The sequence below is a fragment of the Neodiprion lecontei genome, chromosome 3 (genome assembly GCF_021901455.1).
Source record: "Neodiprion lecontei isolate iyNeoLeco1 chromosome 3, iyNeoLeco1.1, whole genome shotgun sequence".
Taxonomy (NCBI): Eukaryota; Metazoa; Arthropoda; class Insecta; order Hymenoptera; family Diprionidae; genus Neodiprion; species Neodiprion lecontei.
In genome coordinates this window covers 21557206-21576855 of record NC_060262.1, presented here as the reverse complement: position 1 = coordinate 21576855, position 19650 = coordinate 21557206, and the positions used below count along the sequence as shown (strand labels likewise).

The following is a 19650-nucleotide window of genomic DNA, read 5'->3' as shown; positions in this document are numbered from 1 at the left end:
ATGGTTAAGATAAAACATTGAAAATTCAGCGCCAATTCCGAGACTCCCGTTTCCCGACATCGAAACACAGCGGTTGACAAAATCGCGTCAAAAAGTTGCACGCAACTCTTCACTTCTACAAATTCCAGCGCAACACCATCGCTCGCGTCTGCAAAGTAAACTGACGAAAAACGCTTTCCGTCAACGCGATACCGCAATACAGAACGACAATTGTTACATACGGGGTAAAATTTGCGTCCCCGAGGTGTTTGCACGCGTCTATGTCTGTTTGGAAAAGAAGAGTTGTACAAACCGTTGCGTGGATAGGTGAAACCCAGCGGTGGTTATACGAGGCCGAGGACAGCGTGGTGTATGATTATGTTTTACTTTGGCCGGCTCGGGACGCGGAAGCTCTTCGGATAATTTCAGTAAATGGGGTACAATTATTCAGGGGGGTATGAGGGGGGGTGGACTTGTGTGCGCCGAGTGAAGGGTGTCGTTGGCGGGCCATCCGTATCGATTCTGCTTATTGCTGTGCATACGTGTCGAGTCGCCAATAGCAAGAGCGCAAGTAGGATGGTCGAGGCTTGTGCTTTTTCCCCCAACCACGTCCAGCGCCGCCATAAGCTGCGGGTGTACAAATATCGTCCCCGGGTAGATGTACTGACATGCCGGACTCGCTTCTCCGCGAAAATTACCCCCGGGAAAAATCACAAATAACACGTTTCCCGTCCTCCGCCACGAAACCTCCAACCGTCCTATCGCATGCAGGGTAGGAACGGTACACGATACTCGGACATCCTTTCCATTTTGCCTTTCGCGTGTACACACGCTCCTTCATCGAGAATCGGTCCTCGCGTCATATTTTTTACCTCCCCGAACTGGCCGAAGATGTCTATGTTCGTCCAATCGTCAAGTTTTTATTTAATTTACGAGGATCAGAGGAGAGGAGAACAGTTTTTGAACCACGTTACGAGCTCATCTCTTAACTGAGTTATTTTCCTCTTCCAGATCAGTAAAACTTTTGCATTCCGATGGTCGATTCAATTTTTTTTTTTTTAAACGAACACCACTTGAATAGATTACTTCCGTTCAGACGATAGCGGACTTTATTTACGTTTAAAATGTCAATTTAAGAGTGAAAACAAATTTATGGACTGACTTCGAGACTGCGTTGTAAGAGAGTTTACGTGTACGCAACATATGGTCAGAGAAAAATAAAACTTCTTACTTCGATACTCCTTAATACAAGAAAGTCAAGAATTAGAGTCAGTTCCCATTAAATTTCATAACACTCCAAAAGTGTAAAAGAAACTTTTCACGCACCCCTCAAGCTTCGCCTACTCATTGAACATTGATTCTATCGAATTGAAAAAATATCGATGTTCAATTGCAAACTTATTAATTCATTGACCAAACACAACTTTCATAAACAACAGATCGTCATTTTCACTGAACACTACCAACAAAACTCGACATATCCTATTATCGACATCGGTATTATTATTCCTCCCTATTTCCGTATTTACTTGAATTACTTATTCCCTGCACAAGTATAACACGCCCTGTATTCTCGAAAACAGGTGCAAGCCGTTGAGTTAACACAGCCGTACCAACAGATGGGTGTGCGGTGACCCTTGCGTATCCATACACATGTGCACAATTATCCCCATAGGTATAAGTACAAACGAAGTGGTGCTGTATGAAAGGGTGGCACTATCAGCCGGGGGGGAAGGGAGGGGATGATTACGACCAAGTAAGTGCCACAGTCCAGCCCCCCCCCCCTCCCACCCCTCGTCCTTATCGCTCTCTCCTTCCTCGCCACTTTACTTTTACCCGGCTTTCATATTTCCATTTCATTTTCTCGTCTTTGTTTTGTAGTTCTAATTATATCTTTGCTCGCCTTTATCAGTGCACTTATACCCATAGTTCGAGTACTCTGTGCAAAGACTCGCGGCTACCAACTCCCGTCATCCCCCGTCTCACGGATCAATAACTTTCAAACAGTTTCCCTCAGCCAAGAACACGGCTTGCTTATACGGTGAGGATTGTCGGGGGGGGAGGGGGGCGTGTTGAACTCCGTAAACACGGTTCAAATTGGGAAAACTGATTTCAAGAAACGCCCTCGGTTCCTTAATAAAATTGTACGATTTCATTTTGTTTGCACGATTTAACGAGGAGGTTGTATATTGTAAAACAGATATGGTTGGAGTTACGTGCAAAGTAAAAATAAAAATTCAGTTTAATCGACAGCAGTATTATGACTCTCGTTTAAGCAGACTTTTTTCGGTGATGTTATGTAAACTGAATGTATGGCTAAGGATATTTGAACTCCATCGTGTAGATTAAAGGTTTGGAAAAGAGGGAAAACCGTTTAAAAAATCTTCGTCGACGTAATTTGCGTCAATTACAGTTAATACGAATGAAAAAACATTCCTGTTATGCAACGGAAATGAATCTGAGTAAGTTCAAATAACACAAACCAACAGTTTGAAAAAGATTTCATAACTGGAACGTTTAATAAGATCGAACTATCGTGACGTTGGGTTTATTTTGCTCGCTGACCAGTCTTCGACAAATCGTGTGAAAAACATTCGAGAAATTCTACTCTAATTAAACTGTCAAAAATCTACTTTTATCCTCTCCTATTCTGAGTATAATTTGTAAATTTGTCTTACCGGCGATAACCGGATATATTAGCGGTAATCAAAAATGATCGAAAAGACATGATAATCGGAAACGAAACACCGGAATGAAATAATTTTTATCGTTTCAACCACAAAACCTTTTCCCCAAACAGTCTATACCTTGTCTTACGTTATTCATATTTCCTCGAATTAACTTCCATCCAACAACGGTGATCCTAGTGTTCACCGTCATTGTCGCAAATAACATTTTTGAAGATATTTTCAACCCTTACTTTCCCTCCTCCAAACCTTCGATTCGGACAAGCGATGCTCATTCATCCTCGACGCTGGAGCTTAAACTAGACGTTTTTCCGGGCGTGCGAACAGCGTCCAGCCGGCAGTTCACCCCCATTCACCCCATCGCGGTGTAGCGAGCTAGGAATCGCGGATGTCCATGGCCTACCCCAAGAAACGCGGTTGGGTGGCGAGCGTGGCTCGACTCTTCGCTGTTTTCGCCTCGCCGAGGGCTCTCCGGGTTCACCAGAGATCGATATATCGATTGTTTGTCGTCGGCTGGTCTGGGAGGCGTCCGGGGGTGGCGGTCGTCGACCAGACTTTTGGGGGGACGAAGCGTCGCGACGCGACGAGACTCGAGGCGACTCGGAGGGCGCGGTTGAGAGTTTTCTTGCGGTGAAACTCCTGCGAGACGCGCGACACACGCTAGAAACCAGCACGTCGTCGCCGTCCTGCTTGGTCACTTGTTGCCGCACCGTGAGCCGCCCTTTCCTCAGCTCCCTTTCGAACTTCCTCGAACCTTACACCCCCTGTGTGTAGCTACACGAACAGATCACGCCCACGTGGCAAACTTTCCGACCGCGCATCGAATATTTCATGCAGTTTCATCAATTCTCTCTTTTTACCCTCGTAGAGAGAAAAAAAGTGGAATCGTTAGTCAAATTTTTAATAATGCGAACGCATCGTTCGACGAATTAAAAAATTCAGAAATCGTATGATACACCTGCGTGTAGAATCATCGAAACGTAGAACAGTGAAATTGATTGATTTAGAAATGATAAATATTTTACTCGCTCTGGTAATGATTTACAAAGGTCGAAGTAAATATAGAAGTGCAGAATAATACAGAAATGATGAAAATTCTATATGTTTTCACTTTCATTATTTTCACCTTTTCTACTTTTCATTGTTTCGGCAAACGTACGCTTCATTTTAAATTATAACAGGAGTATAGATAGATATTACAAAGATCCTAGATCATCAACGTCAAAATTCTCCTACTCTTTATCTCCAATTGTCTGATATTAGAATTAGTTTTCGTTCTCAGAATCTCTAAATTAAAAAATCGTATGACTCAGATTTGTGCATCGTAATCAAAACTTGATACTACAGTAATTCTAATTCACGATCTCTGTCTCATTTCTTCACACCGTTCCCCATATTCTGATCAGTCGCTTTAATCTTGTACCGATATCAGTCGAATTCGACCTCTTTCATATGAAAATAACAAAGCTGCGGAAGGAACGCGTTAAAAAAAGAGGCAAACTAATTCTTAAAGTTAAAGAATACGTCATTCGGTCGTTCATGTGCGTTCAAGAATTGGATCGTGGCGCGACGTGTCGGTACAAACGAGAGGCAACGAAGAACGAGAATGAGAAAGAGAGTATCGATATCAGGTTTTCCTAGTCAAATACAACTGGCCAAACAAAAGACACGAACGTCGATGAGGCAAAGGCGTGTACAGAGAGTCCGTAGCTCACGTTTACCTGAACGATGATGTCTCTAATACACGGCGATTCGGAATAAGCTTCGGCCCAACAAGCGGTCTCTCTCCTCAAAACGCCGCGAGAGGAGACTTTGTTAGTTCCGGGGCTCTCGGAAACCGGGGCCTTATCTCGGCAGGGCCTTAAATTATCGGTTAACGATATCGAGAGCCGCGTATGAGCTGGATAAGCGTACCCGTAGATAAGAGGTTAAACACCAGATAATTCCCGTCACGCCTCTCTCTCACCTTTCCCCCTGTACTTTTGCACCGAAGACGTCGCGACACCTTGAACTAGCCCTCGATGCTCCCGACTAGATATCTCTCCCCGTCAGTCGGGCTGTTTGCTCTTCTCGGTTATAGCCGATAACGGATAGCCGTTTTATCTCTGTGGATTCAAGCGTATGTACGTGGGGAATAAGAAGACATTCCTAGAATATCCGGATCGACGCTGCGCGATGAAGAAGGAGTGAAAAAAATAATAACACAAGCCTATGATCAACGGCCGGACAATCACAGCGGAATACTGACCAGCTCACCGCGAGATCTTACATCCGAAGCGCGCACTGCGGCATTGATACGTGTACATAAATAGAAGGCGTTGTCGGCTGTCTTGTCCCGGCTACCAGGACACCGGCAGTCCCTTCTCGCTGAGAAACTCATCCCGAGGTTTTATATTTTCACTAAAACGTTGGTCAACTCAAACAGGCCCCTGCCTCTCCCTCGGGATGCGACTGCCCTGCATCAGGATCATCGCCTCGTCCCCCCCTGCAGGTATACAGAAATTGTGTCCCCGTCGATTCTCGGGCTCCTTTACCGAAATTACCAACACCAGTCGACCGGTCCTCACACTGTCCAGGTGGCCGTTCACGCAGGGTGCGCCAGGCGTCGGGTCGCTTATGGAAAGCCATAAATCGAACGATTTTTTTTCTCCTCATATGGAATAATTCAGAGTGCGATCCGCTTCTTTTAGCTCGATTTTCGACACGTTTACCCTCTCGGCTTGTATTTTTTTTATTTTATTTCATTTTTTTCCAAGTTACTCCGCGGTTCGTTGATTTCGACCGTAGTAGAGACGCGTTGTAATTATGCGAGAAAACGCGCGTTTCGTCTTGTACGCACGGAAGAACGATGAGGCACCCTGTTTAAAGGCCTGGGCACAGTTGGAGTCCGGTATTCTTCAGGTAAGGCGGAGAGTCCGTGAGAGGGATGGAGGACCCAGCGTCTGTCTGTCTCTGTGAGGATGGCACGCATATAGCGGAGATTTAGTGTAGATTTACTGGTCCGGGAGTCCGGCTCCTATCCGAGTGACACCGGTTCGCATGCATCTCCATACATTAGGGAATAAAAATGAGCGGATGAAGAAGGGAGTCGGACGGATGACGAAGACGACGACGATTTTGATAACGGCAGAGGAAGGCGAAGGACATGAGAAAATTTCGAGATAAAGTTAAGAAATTAATAGGCAATCGGCTTCCACGAAATCTGTGCACCCCAGCCGTGATCTGCGGGGGTTCCGGCAGACTCCAAAACGCACCTTCGTTCATCTGGATAATTAATTGCTCTGCCGCATCGACGACGATCTCCGTTCCTCTCGGAACAATTGGCTGGCCAAGATTACTGGATGAATTCGTGAGTACCGTTTTCTGAATGCGTTCGTTATGTGGTTAATTGTAACCGCTTAATCGTATCTCGAACCGGCAGCTGACAAGCGACCGTTTTATGATCAGAACTTGAATTGTAGCTTCTAGTTCGGGATGTGGAACCAGATCGAAAAAGTTCAGACGTTGAATTTCTGCAGGCTAGCAAAGCCTTTATATATACACGTGTGGTGAAACTGCGGATTGAAATTTTGTGAAATAAGTTAGACGGGATGATGTTTCCTGCGAATGATGAACAAGCTAATGAAAACGATAAACTTTAAAAGTAGTTCGAGAAATGGTCACAGGCAGTTAATAAATTCTAATTCAAATCAGTCCATTGCTGATTCATTTCCACAGTTTTCTGTAATCGACTATATTTGATTCATGAAATCATCTCAAAACTTGGTCTCCAGTCATCCGCTCCAACGAATTTTGATTACTTTTTTTCAGTACATCGTTCATTTCGCGTCACAAATAACGATTGGACTTCGAACGTAATAATTGCACATAGCGTATTGTAATAAATTCGTGCTTAATACCAAAATTCACTCAGTCAATGCGTTAAAAAAGAAATCCCCGCAAGATGTAAATTACGAATCCACGGTCAGAGAAGAATCGGATCAAGTCTGAGATCAAGACAAGGATCTGGTGTTCTACGCGCGAACGTTCGGTACGATCCGAAAATCGTTACTCGAATCGATACGTATCGACATTATACGAATGCACGTTGTACGTTGGCATGCATATGGATTGAATTACCGGTTCATCTATCATGGACACACAGATACACGTACGGATAAAAAAATTCATGGTAGTCGTGTGTGCCCGGTTGTGTGTTCTTTGAGAGTGCAGAGCTCTAGGATGCTAGCTAAGAGGGATGGAGGGAGGGATAGGGGGAGGCCAAGGATGGCATTGTCGATGAGTTACCTTCGCACGGCTGGTTCTGAATTCGGCTTAATTTTTTTTCTCTCTCTCCACCGTCCCGATTCTTTCTTTATCTATCTCTCTCTCACTCTCTCTCTCTCTCTCTTCATTCTCGAGAAAAGAAATTAAAGACGCGGCCATCCTTCTGGAAGGCTCTTAAAATATTCGAAACTGTAGCTCTCGGGGCGAGCAGGACCATTGTTGGGACTCGCGTTCCTGCATCGGGGCCCCCCACGTGAGATCGGGGTCCCGCGGTAGTGGACAAAGGGACTCGAGGGCGAAGAACGGGGATTCGGGGGACGGCCAAGGACCAGCCTGCTTCACCAGGAGTCGAGGTGACTACGGGCACTTGGAGACTCAATGGTGCGAACTCTGGGCATCCAGGCGAGCTGCGACGTTTTCCGTTGCACGGGACTCGGGTTCGTTAGTCGCCCTCGCCTGCGACTGATTGATTATCGAATCGAAAGGTAGAGAAAAAGGGGGGAAAAGGAACAGGAAATCGGACAATTAATCAGCCGCGTATATGACGGGTGCGCGGGCACGTAGAGCCGATCGGTTATTTGTTGTCTAGCATTTTAATGAGCGCCTTCGGTTCTGTTTAATCGACTGGGTAGGTACTCGCTGCTCGAGGTACCTGCGTACCTTTTCAACACTTTCATCCTTCCTCCCATTCGAAGCACCGAAGGTCTCCCAATCTCCGACGTTCGATCGGAATCAGGTACAAACACAACGGACTCTTCCAGCCGTTGCGAACCTGATACAGTAGGTGCATCCTCGCTCGCTCCGAATAACCTATTTCTAAACGGGTCCCTTCCTCAACTTGTACTTACACTCCGTGCGATGAATGGAACCGAGATCCGGACCTGCATCGAGAAGTTTGCTTCCAACCGTCGGAAGCGGAGACAAACAAATCAAGAAGAATGAAATAAATCAGCAGTCAATCGTTCCGGAAGGCTCTTCTTCTCTTTCACGGACTGAGAGATCGAAAAATCGATAATCGCCGTTCGCAGGCGTCGGATCGTCCGATTGCCGATTCAGATTTGAGGTTTCGAGGTCGCGAGCCTCGGACCAAGTTGGGTAGCCGTTGATGATATGTACCTAGAACGAGCGGAGTGGGCTTAGATTGGGCTAATTAATTAATGCGCACGTCCTGTCTCGTCCCGTCTAATTATCTCGCTTGTCAGTTCGTCCGTTCACTCCGCAGCTAATTCCTCCCGCGGTTACAAGCTTCTGCTGCTGCTGCTGCCTTGGCTCTGTGTTGTAATTGTAATTACACTAATTGTGACGTCACAGGATGCTACACCTAGAAAAATCGCCGCTGACAGCGCAAAAATACACTCCTCCTCTTCCTCCGTCTCATCATCTGCCGCAGAACGTGATAATGTACGTATACTCAGCGAGTATATACTCGAGTTGTACCGTTCAGCTTCGAGCACAAAGACGTATCATCGGTGATCGTCTCATCTGCGTATAAAGTCGCGCCGGGCAACCATGCGCTCCGTATAAGTAACGTTAAACTGTGTCAAAACAGCTATTTCCGATTCAGTCGGTGTTTATTTTGGCTGACAAAAGCAGTGATGCAGTTGTCGAGTAACGATGGAGCGACCCGCTGCGGTTATGCACCTCCATGCAGGCTGGTCAGATATTCCTCGATCGTTAGCTAGCGAAATCGAACAGCAACGCTTCTTCGCAGGCGGCGAGGGATCGTGCCGGATGAATTTGAATCTGGAATTTATTCACCGACCGTCTAGCTGCACGGGGCATTTGACGAAGCTGTTTCCGCTTTTTTCGACGATTTTTCACAGTTTTTCATGAAAATTGTAACCACGTTAACGAAACAGGAATCGGCTCGCGCGATTCACAAATACGAAAAAAGCAATCAATCATTTATTCAATGACATTGGAAATATCATTGGATCGAGACGAATCGAACGAGCTTTGGATCATCGATTTCGCATAATCCAGTCGCGAGATATCGCGATTTACAGCGGCGCTAGCGCCGCGACACGCGCGAGTGACGCTGCGCGAGTTAGCGAGCGACGATGTTCAAACCGTGATATCTCGCGATCGGATAATGCGAAATCAACGTGCTAGGGCTCGTCGAATTCGTCTTGCGAAGAGCTACGAGACGAGTGGTGTAAACCGGCGAATATCCGACGCGACGATTAATTTAATTTCTCGTATTTTAACGGATATCGGATACCGCGTTGTTTTCGTTCGGATACTCCGTCCGACTCGTAACGATGAAAAGGCTGAAAGGCAACAGTTGACCTACTGTGTCTTCTGAATCGATAAATACATGGCGTTGAAAGCGAGCCGCTCCAGGGAACACATGCACAGAGTGCGCATTTGCACGTGAATTCCGTGGGAGCACGGGAGCCTCGGCTTGTAGCCATAGACCGGAAAAGGTAGTCGTCACGTGACCGTTCTGGCGCATAGGATAAGCGCGCGGGCCGCGCGCGCGAAATACCTGGCATTACATCGCCTGGCCCTCTTCGCCCCCCCAACGAAATATGCATTTACAAGGCACGTAGGCATGCGCTGGTGTGCGTGCTGCGCCCAGCAACCCCCGACAACGTGGCTACTCCTCCCGGGCGATCTTATCCGGTGCCTTACAAAGTCGAGTTTCCGAGTAGAGCGGCATAGCGGATAAAGCGGTTGGAAAAATTATTTCTATACTTTTTCTCTCCTAGCCTCTTGCGGGATACGATTCTAGTACCCATCGTAAATCGATCGTCCTTTTATTCTCCCTTCTTATTTTTTATTTATTTCTTCTTTTTTTTTTTTCTTCTACACCATCCCAGGAGCGCCAAGATCAACTTTCCCCCTTCTTTATTATACACATTATTTCGCCAGGTTCTTCTCCTTCTCTCTATATATAACCCGAAAGATTAGAGATCGTCAAGCTTCCCTAACCAGCGCAACGTATATTTTAATTGTATCACAGCGGTATTTTTTTTTTTTTACCTCTCTTTCTCCCTCTGTCCCCTTACCACTTTATTGTCCTCCACTTTCCGTCTCTCTTTCTCGTCTCGGGGCTCTATCGTGTACTTAGGTGTTTCGGCATTTGGGTATTTGGGTCGCGCACAAGGGGTTCCTATCCACTGTTTCTATTATTGGCCCCTTTAACCCCTTTGCAACAGCTTCCTTTCATAAATATATATACCCCACACCCATACACGTACACACACACACACACACACACATTTCAGATCGTACACGCACGCGTTTCATGCTCTCTTTCATTCACCGACGACGAAGGGTTGATCTAGACTCACACCCCTCCTGCCCCTCTCGCTCTCTCTCGCTATCCTCGTCTGTTGCCGTCATTATTGTTATTATTATCATCATAATCATTGTTACTACCGCCGCACACACGCACCCATAAACTCGTCATACGCCATCCGACGTAGCGCTGCAGGTATCTGCCTGCAGGTATAATGTACAACGTGTCGCGCCGGGGGCGAAAGGAGAAGCCGAAATGACACTTATACGCCCGGGGAGAGATCGGAATGAGAGAGAATGAGAGAGAGAGAGAGGGATAAAGAGGAACGAAGCCATAGGCAAAGGCTCTCGTTCGGCGGTCGAGGACAATGAGGGGAATTAGGGCTGAGCGCATGAGGTGGTGGGAATTTTGGAAAAGGAATCTAACAAAAATACTCACACAACCCGGGCATATTTCGGTATATTTGGAGCATGCGGCATGCGATAGAGCTGCGAAACGATTCCCACAGAAGAAGGATGGATCTTCTCCTCATCGCCGTCTGACACCAGTTCGAATAATGCGGCTGCAGGCACGCAGCGGCGAGCCTCAGGGGTTGGTTCGAGTTGCGAGACCGCTCGATTCTCGAAATTACAAACCCCAACCGTCGTCTCCAATTTTCAAATCACTTTTCCCGAGCTGAACGTAATTAAATTATATCGTTCCGAAATTCGTCTCGAGACCAATTTTCCGTCCAGCTTTTACGCCTTGTTAGTTGTTTTTTTCCCCCCCGTATAATATTGTGCATCGAATGTACCGTAACTCTTCGTAAACTAGAGTCACGTCCCTCCTTTCAACGACAAGTGCACAGCCATTCACTCACCCGATTTTTACCGACGACGTATATGCAAATATATAAGCTGCACGCATACATTTTGCCCGTGAAAATGTTCCGCCGATGCCTGAACCGACTCTCTGAATGATCTCGGCTCGTGTCTCTGCCTGATGCTCGTCTGCCGGCGACCCAACGACATCGCCACCTTTTCATCAATAAATATTCAAATCGTAACCAAATTTGTATTCGAATTTAAATTCAACGAGCTCGCGAGCGTCGCGTGTGCATCTTTTTAGTCGGCCCCGGGTTTTTCGCTTAGGGACGAATAACTTCTGCCGGATGTAAACGTCCGATGAATCTCGACGCGTGTCTGTTGCTCCTGCTCGGGTTCTTACGGGGTTCACCTTTGAATCCATTACGAATCCCGGCGAAACTTTTTTGCAATAACTTGATTTTTACAATATTCAGTTTAATCAAGTGGATAATCTGTATCTACGAAAACGGTTTGCGTATAGATAGTTCAGTACTGACCTATCGGAAAATTTCCCTGCAGCGAGAGAGAAGTATTTTTTCTTTTCTTTCGTTCCATGTGAACATTATTTCAGATTCCGAGAATACTGCACGCATTTGAATAATATTCAAATCAGTCTCAGAATTGACAATTGCGATTAAAACAAGAAGCATTGTTAAATCGATTCGACAGAATCGTCGCTGTTCAACCCTAGTCGCTTACATTAAACGTAAAATTTTAAAGACAGCGCGCTTGAATCAGGGTTGTTCGAGCAAGTACGATGAAGATGATTGAAAAAATTCTATGGTCTGAGAAACCCCGTGTATGTATTACGTATTTTTCACTTTCGTCGGTTTTTTTCTAAAACTAACATCGATATCCATTTTTGAATTGCTAAATTTTGTCTCAGAATGTTGTTCAAGTCGTAACTGCATAACGTAATGTAATAACGTTCCAAAGTTGGCCGGGGTCTGCGTGACCCCGTGTAAGTAATGTAGAAATTTCCATAGGTGTAGGTGACCAGGGTTAAACTGTTATTGAAACCCATTTCACCAAAGAATTTTCAAGTAACGACATCAAGTATAAAATATCCGCACGAGGTAAGCTATGAACGTGTGCACCAATATCCGAATTCGAAGGTACCTTCGTACCTGAAGAATGGAGTCGCGCGCCAAACACGCACGCAAATGTAATACAAGCCTGCAGCACGCTTAGCGAGTATACGCGGTGTACGATACACGTTACGATTCACCTTTCAGAGTATATATTCAGATTGGTGAAATTAGAATTAGAATTGGAATTAGAATCAGAATCAACGAGGTGAAATTCATACGCGCGTGCCGCGTGCACAGATGCAAATTTAACACGCAAGCGGCGATCATCCCTTTCATATAAAAAATAGATATTCAAATTCCGGCCGGCAGATGGAAATTAAGGCAACCGGCACGCGTCTGGATTTTTCAAATAGAATTTAGGACCCGGAGAGTCAGGATGCGCGTATAAATTCAGCTCTAAGCAGCTTCTTCGAGGGCTTCGATTCGACCCGCCCCTTATACTCAACGTCGGTTATGTGTGTTCGTCGAATATTCAGTGCATGGAATTCCGCCAAACTTCACCGCGCACTTTCCTAATCCTCTGGAGAATTCAATCCTAGCGAATCTATACAGTCGATATTCGGGCAAGTATAGTACAACCGAGTCGCAGGAATCGTGAATTTGAAATTTTTTTTTTAGATATGTATAATTGATCGACAAAAAAAAGGATGAACTAAAATTATCACCGTGAAATCGCACAAAGATCCGAATATTCTTTGCCTTTGAAACGGCATTACCAAGCATGGTTTCACTTTTCCTGAAGCGACAGGAATCGGATCAATCAAACTGTTTTTCATTCAACTTGTTACGAAAAGGTAAAAAATTCCAAAGATAGGTTTAGTACAAGTGTAGTTTGAGAAAATAGTTAGACCAAAAAAACTGAATAAGCAGAAACTGGGCGAATTAGAGGAGAAAAATATCGCGGACACCGCGACAGAGACAATATTCAGTAGGGAAATGAGAACGCGAACGCAGAAACATCGGCGTAACAAATCGCGTGCGTCCGTCGACTCAGATCGTCTATAAGTACATACCGTATACGCACGAGTATTATGTGCCTATATAGGCATGTATAAGCGTGCGTACAAGTTGTAAATCACATATAGACACACTCGGTGAAAGTGTACTATATTAACGTTTTTCATTGCGTGATTTACACCGTTATTAATACCTTCCACGTTGAAATTATACACACGGATTCCCCGTCTCTCTCTCTGTCTCTCTTTCCCTCACCGTCCAACAGTTTTGCGCAAGGATATGCATCCGCACATCATACTTAAACATATTTACAGTACGTACCCGACTTGCGTGTGTTCGTGAACGCGATAATCTTTTGCGACTGATTTATTTTTCCTCGATGATTGCGCGAGAAGAATGTTTTACTGTCGAACCACGTGATTAGCAATTTTTTTTTTTTTTTTATGAAAAGAAGCTCGCAATATTTTTATAAGCATTCTTCGGTAATGAAATCATACTTCAAAACAATGCCATATAATTTCCATTGCATCGAACAGAGATGTTTCTTCGAATCAGTAAATCATCGTCTAATCCGTGTACTTTTTTATTGAAAAATATCAACAGCCACGTTGCTCAGCCATCTATTTTTTACGTACATAAAACTCAACGTCTCTCTGTCTTTCCGTCCGTATGTCGCGTGTAACTCCAAAACTACGCAACTGATTTCGACTCTCTATTTTTCCCTAAATAGCTACAAGCTCTAGCCAGATTTTAAGCTTTATTCCGACACAACAAGGTAAATACTTTCGGAGATTTAACGATATTTATAGTAAAGGTCATTACACCTCAGAGGTTGGGTTAGGTTAGGTTAGGTTAGGTCAGACATTATCAATCTTCATTCAGATATTTTCAACCGCAACCGTGATTATTTTATCCGACTAGAATTTTCATTCCATTTCATTGAATCTGCCAGTGTTCGTATAAAACAACATCACACCGTGAACCCGAATTAACGATGTGTTTAAATTTTCTTGCACTAAGCGTTAGAAACCGACGTTTGTTTCAAAGCCCGCGATAACTGCGCGAGTTTACGTTACGCACATGATCACGCAGGCGAGTCGGCTCGATTTTCTTTCAAGGTAAGAACCGTGCGATAGCCGTGCACGGGGAACTGCTATACCTGGATGCACGACACCCCGGGGGTCAGGTCGGGTCGGGTCTAACACGGTCTGGATGCACATACTCTCCTCCCCTCTTCGCTCCTCTTCTGCTTCTCTATCTTTTCCTTTTTTCTCGATACCGTCACGAGCTGTAAATCCCCTGCGTACACGGGATCTAAATTCATATGCACGCCCCTGGATTCGTCGATCCTGCGTCACATTCGTAGAAAGTCGCGTGTGCCGATGAAAATCGGACAGACTGACCAGAATTCGGATCGACTGTTACAGTGAACGGTCTAAATTACTGTAAGATCGAAAAAAGGGCTCGATTGTAATTTGCGTGCAACTTTACTCAACTAAGAAATATGGAACACCCACAAATGTACCGACTTTGTATTTGATTACGATAAAAACCGGATCAAATAATATCCAGCTGTGTTATTTGTTCCAGTGATGGTGGAAAAAAAATTTCACAGCATCCCTTTTCTGTGCGATAGAAATAAAAAAGAGCGATTTAGAATAACCCAAACTAAGCTATATCGACTATTTGTGAAAAGGTTTTGTAATAAGAACGTTGATAATGACTAAACGCTAGCGCTTATGAGCGTATTTTATTCACCGTAAAAACTTTCTAGAGATGATTTAAAAAAAATTTCACAAGCAGTTTAGTAATCATTAGCGCAAACGACATTGCCGGTGATTTTTAGAACGCTTTTTTTCTTCCGAAATTTCATTCGGACAGTCCAGCCACGGATTCATCCTGAACACGTCTTGGTAAAAATAATATTCCAGGGCTTAATAGAACGTCTGCGAGGGAGGGAGTTCACAGGCCGCAGCGTTTTCCCCGTCGCGTGCCAACTGCTTGTAATTACACACTCGCGGGAGGAACGCGAGTTGCACGAGTTGACCGGAGCTTAATCGATTCCCGTACATTCAAGGAGCTCTCCGAGGCTCAATCGCCGCCTCGACTCTCCTTCAGCTTTGAGGACTTTTGCATGGCCGATGAGGGGTTAATGGCTCCAGCTTTGCGGAACGATTGCAGAGCTTCATCCTTCGATTCACGCTGGGACGCTCAGCGTTCCACCGTTTTTTGCAGCTTTTTATTTATTAAACTACTTTTATGACAACAACTACCGAGTTTTTTGGTTCCACATGGTCCCTGAAATATTTCTAAGTCTAGAAAAAATATAAAACTTATTTATTGCACAAACGCACATCTAAACGATTGATTGAAACTCGTACTTTTCCACGAAAAAAGCTCTTTGACCAATCTACCATGAAAATCCGAATGCAAATTTTTACACAAATTTAATTTACACCAAAAAGTTTTACAGAATTTTTTCAAAGTTCTTCTTCTTATTGTTCTTGATCCATCATGTTGGATCCGCCGTTACAAAATTTTCAATTTCGAGTTCAGACTCATAATCAGTGACTTCAAAGACCATTTAGCGTAAAGTTTTATCGGAATCAAATAATTTTTTGAATTTACGTCCGCCATATTGGATCCGCTAGTTTGAATTTAAAAATTTTGAATTCAGATTCGTAATCAGCTACCCCAAATACCCATGAATGTAAAATTTCAAGTGAATCGCATGTAAGGAAAAACGTATGCATGGAATGGTTGGCGTCGATACTTATCAGCTGATTCACGCGCTTCGTATCGGGACTCGGTTTCTCATTCTTCGAATTTCCGTCGTCCTGCAGGATCGTTTCAAGTATTATTCTCGTGCAACGTCAACATCATCAAACCTGATGAATCCGTAAGTCTGCGATATGATTTTTTCATGAATTTTTCAAAATAATTTTCTTACATCTTCCCAATTCCGAAAACTTTTTGGATTTCTACGATCAATCTTCGTCAGAATGAAGGCTATGAATTTGCTTTTCACCAAGGTTTTCGCGATCCAGTGATTTTCACAAGGATATACAATCTCCTCATAGAATAATACGTCTCGACAGAATTCGCACCGATTCAAAGTCTTTAAAATTTTTACTAAATTTCTGATAGTCACTAAAAAACCATGAAAATCTTGAATTGAACTCGTTCGATCTTTTCAAAAAAAAATCTAGTTATTCAGAAAAAATAAAAATATATTCTACCAAACCGAACTATGCATAATTTCACCGCAGTCTTAATTTATTTATCTCTCTCGTTTTCTCCCAGCATTGGTACGAAGATTGCGAGTCCACCACCTCAGCCCCCCGATTCAGGGGGTGGGGGATGTTTTGGGGAATGAAAATCGATATGCGGAGGAATCGCGCGTTCATCGCGTTGTACCAAGTCGGCATGAAGACGGAGGGAGCTGAAGGGAGGTGGGGGCGGTTTTTCCGCCGGCGATCAAATATTATAAGTTTTATCTGGCGCCGCCTGCGAACCGAAGCGACTCTCCCTCCCTCCCCCTCCGCATCCCTTCGCCCTCTCTTTCCCTTTCTCTCTAATTATCCCAGGCATGCGGTCGGGTCGATCTGCAGGCGAGTTCGCTCGACGCAAACACGTAATTACCAGTAAACACTCGGTTCGTTCTCCGCAGAGAGGCATGCTCGCCGTTATTAATAATCGGCTATTAAAACGAAAGTTGCTGTATTATATATGCACGCGTATATAATGCCCACCCGCAAGAGTCAGAAACGCGCCGAGATGACGCGTATTTTTGCACGCGCGAATTCTCGCCAATATTTACGAAGTGTCCTTTCTTCACGTTTATGTAAGGCTTTATTTTTTTCGCTCCGTTCAACGCGTTGTTCAACTCTAAGTAGAACAAGCCGAAAAAACAGTTTTTTCATCAGCACGAAAAGGGAAGATTCTGATGATCTTGAAAACGACCGAGAGAAAAAATCTGAAACTGACAAGAATCGGTAGCGAAATATGGAAAGTTTTGAGAGAAAAATTGGAAAACAATATTCTGACAAACAAAAAATTTCTAAATTAAAAAAAAAATAACGAAATGTATAAACCGGGAAAAACATAATCGTTTATTTAGAAAAAGTAACAAGGAGGAAAAACGTATATGTAATTTTGTCGGTAAAACATTGGAAACTGGTTTATTTCCGGTAGAACCGGAAGTTCAAATTAAACAGGACATGGCAATTTTTCATGCCCATCATTTCGTTGTAAAATCCTGTAAGTTTTAGATTTTTTCATCAAGTCGTTTCCAAGATCATCACGAGAGTTTCTCGGACAGACCGATTTTTTTTCTACAAATCTGTTTTCCAGATTCCAGAGATTCGAAAGCGTAAAGATTCGTGGAAATTAGAAAAAGTGATCTTCGACCGAAACCAATACTCTTTCCATTCCACCGAAGGTGATGAAACGTAAAAAAACAAAAAACATCGAATCCTGCACTGTTGTATATTGTATACAATTCAAATTTATTATATTATCGCTGTTTTGCATACATCAAGCGATAATTTGTATTTTCGACGGTGATTCGCGATAATTGTTGTGCGATTTTTTTCCGCCAATATTTTAACGTCCCATTTTTTCTTCGCTTTGCTTCCTTTCGCCGGTAAGGAAAGAAGTTTTGCCTAATGATCGTCCGCGGGTGATTACCGTTAATTTGCCTCGACCCTCATCGCCCTCGACTCCCTTTCTTTTGGGGTTTTCTACCGGCAATTGCGTTTCTTTCCATCCGTTTCCAAATACACATAAAGCTACGATGCGCAAATTTCTCAGTATTTTGTACCAGCACACGCCGGCTAAGAACATCTGTGTCTGTGTATTATGCTTTATACACAGGGGAAAAAGTATCTTCTTTGCAAAACCTTTTCAAGGATGTTATTCGTACAACCTGCCTTATTTATCCTGGTCTTAAAATGGATGGATATTAAATCATCCTGGTTAGTTTTTCATTCTGTGTTTCTTGTGTTTGTTGTCGGTTTTTTGATTTACATTTTGTGAATGCATGAAAAATTATATAGAAGTTAAAATTCTTCCACCTTCGTTTCTCTTATCGCAATGTTTGATTCATTTTTTTTTTACTTTTATTGTGCAATCGATAGGTAATACAAATCTATTTTCCAACATGTACGAACTACACCGAACGAGTGAAAAACAGTAACAAGCTCCGACTCTAAATTGAAGTGCTCAGATGAGAAAATGAATATTTGAATAAAAAAAGAAAAACACACGAAAAAGCGGTGGAAGACGAAAGGTAGAATAGCCACACAAGGATTAAATGAAAATATAGCATGCTCAAAGGCGAGAAAATTTAATTGACGCAATTTCAAAATGTAGAAGGCTAAAAAGTTACATAGCCAAAATATAGAATCATCAGAATTTCAATATACTTTTTTCACGCTAACCAGGTGTTTAGGTTTTTATAAATTTCTTTACAACCCTTTCCTCATTTGGCAGTTTTATTTTTCAACTCTGACCGTTCAAAGCTTCTTCGGTTAGCCCTTCGGAGGGGGGGGGGGGGAGGGGGGGGGGGGGGGTTTGAAAAATGCCCCACGTGAATTTAAATTTCACGCCGCAAGAGAACAGCTTACGTTTTCGACTCGAGAAAAAGCAAATTTTTTACCACTTTTTTACAAACTTACGTAAAAAGTATTCTGACCCACGCGATGATTTATCAGAAGCCGAAAAAAATGAGGCCCTATATGACCCTTAACGATACGATGTACCCGAGAGATGGAATTTGCAAGATCGGGGCGTGTTTCCACCCTCGGTTACCGGTATAAGTGCAAAAAAATAACTGTACCGTTCTAGGGTTAATCGTCGGCAAGAGCTTCTTTCGATCCTCGCGTCTTTTTTCAAACCCCCTTGCGCAATACTTGTCGGGTTTCGATTCACTGAAAACGATTGAGGCACCGATTAGAACGATCGATAGCCAACCACCCACCCCCAACGGGGTGGTGGTGGTGGATCGAGCAGAAGTATTAGGATACACAGCGTTTGTCTTGTGCACCTCGTGTATCGATATCGGGAACCGACAACCGGCGGCGGCGGTAAAACCTATGCCGTTGAGTAGGTAGAAGGGTGGCGGTGGGGTGGTTTGAGGGCGGGAGGGAGGAAAAAAGGTGGAGTGGAGCGGAGCGGCGGTGTCGGGTCTTCTACCTCTTTTTTCCCCGAAGGTGTGCGCGCGTGTTTGTGCGCTCAGCCACGCGTTCGTAATCTTATACATGGCTGCTGCCGGGGGGTGGGTGAGGGGGCGGGTGGTGGCGTGGCAGCGGTGCCGGTGCGGTGGCACAGAGCGTCGCCTATTGATTTTTACTTCTAATGAATTCGAGCTAAAAACCCCGGCCCCCAACCCCCGACACCCGTGCTTAGCCGCTTGCTACAACCCTCTGTTCCACGAACCACGCCAATCACAGCCCGGCATAATTACACCGAGCCAGCGACTCTTGCCGGCACAAACCGCCCCCGCGGCAGACTCGGGATCCCGATAGTGATTCTTTACGCCCTGCGGGAAGAACCCTCGCCGCGAGACGGATTTGCATTTT

General features: G+C 44.3%; 1 protein-coding gene across 1 annotated transcript in view; it reads right to left on the bottom strand.

Annotated features, from left to right (window-relative positions):
* The window catches only part of LOC107219451 (zinc finger homeobox protein 4), a 169219-nt gene that overhangs the window by 125525 nt on the left and 24044 nt on the right, over positions 1-19650 (bottom strand). The gene's annotated exons all lie outside the window — the stretch shown is intronic.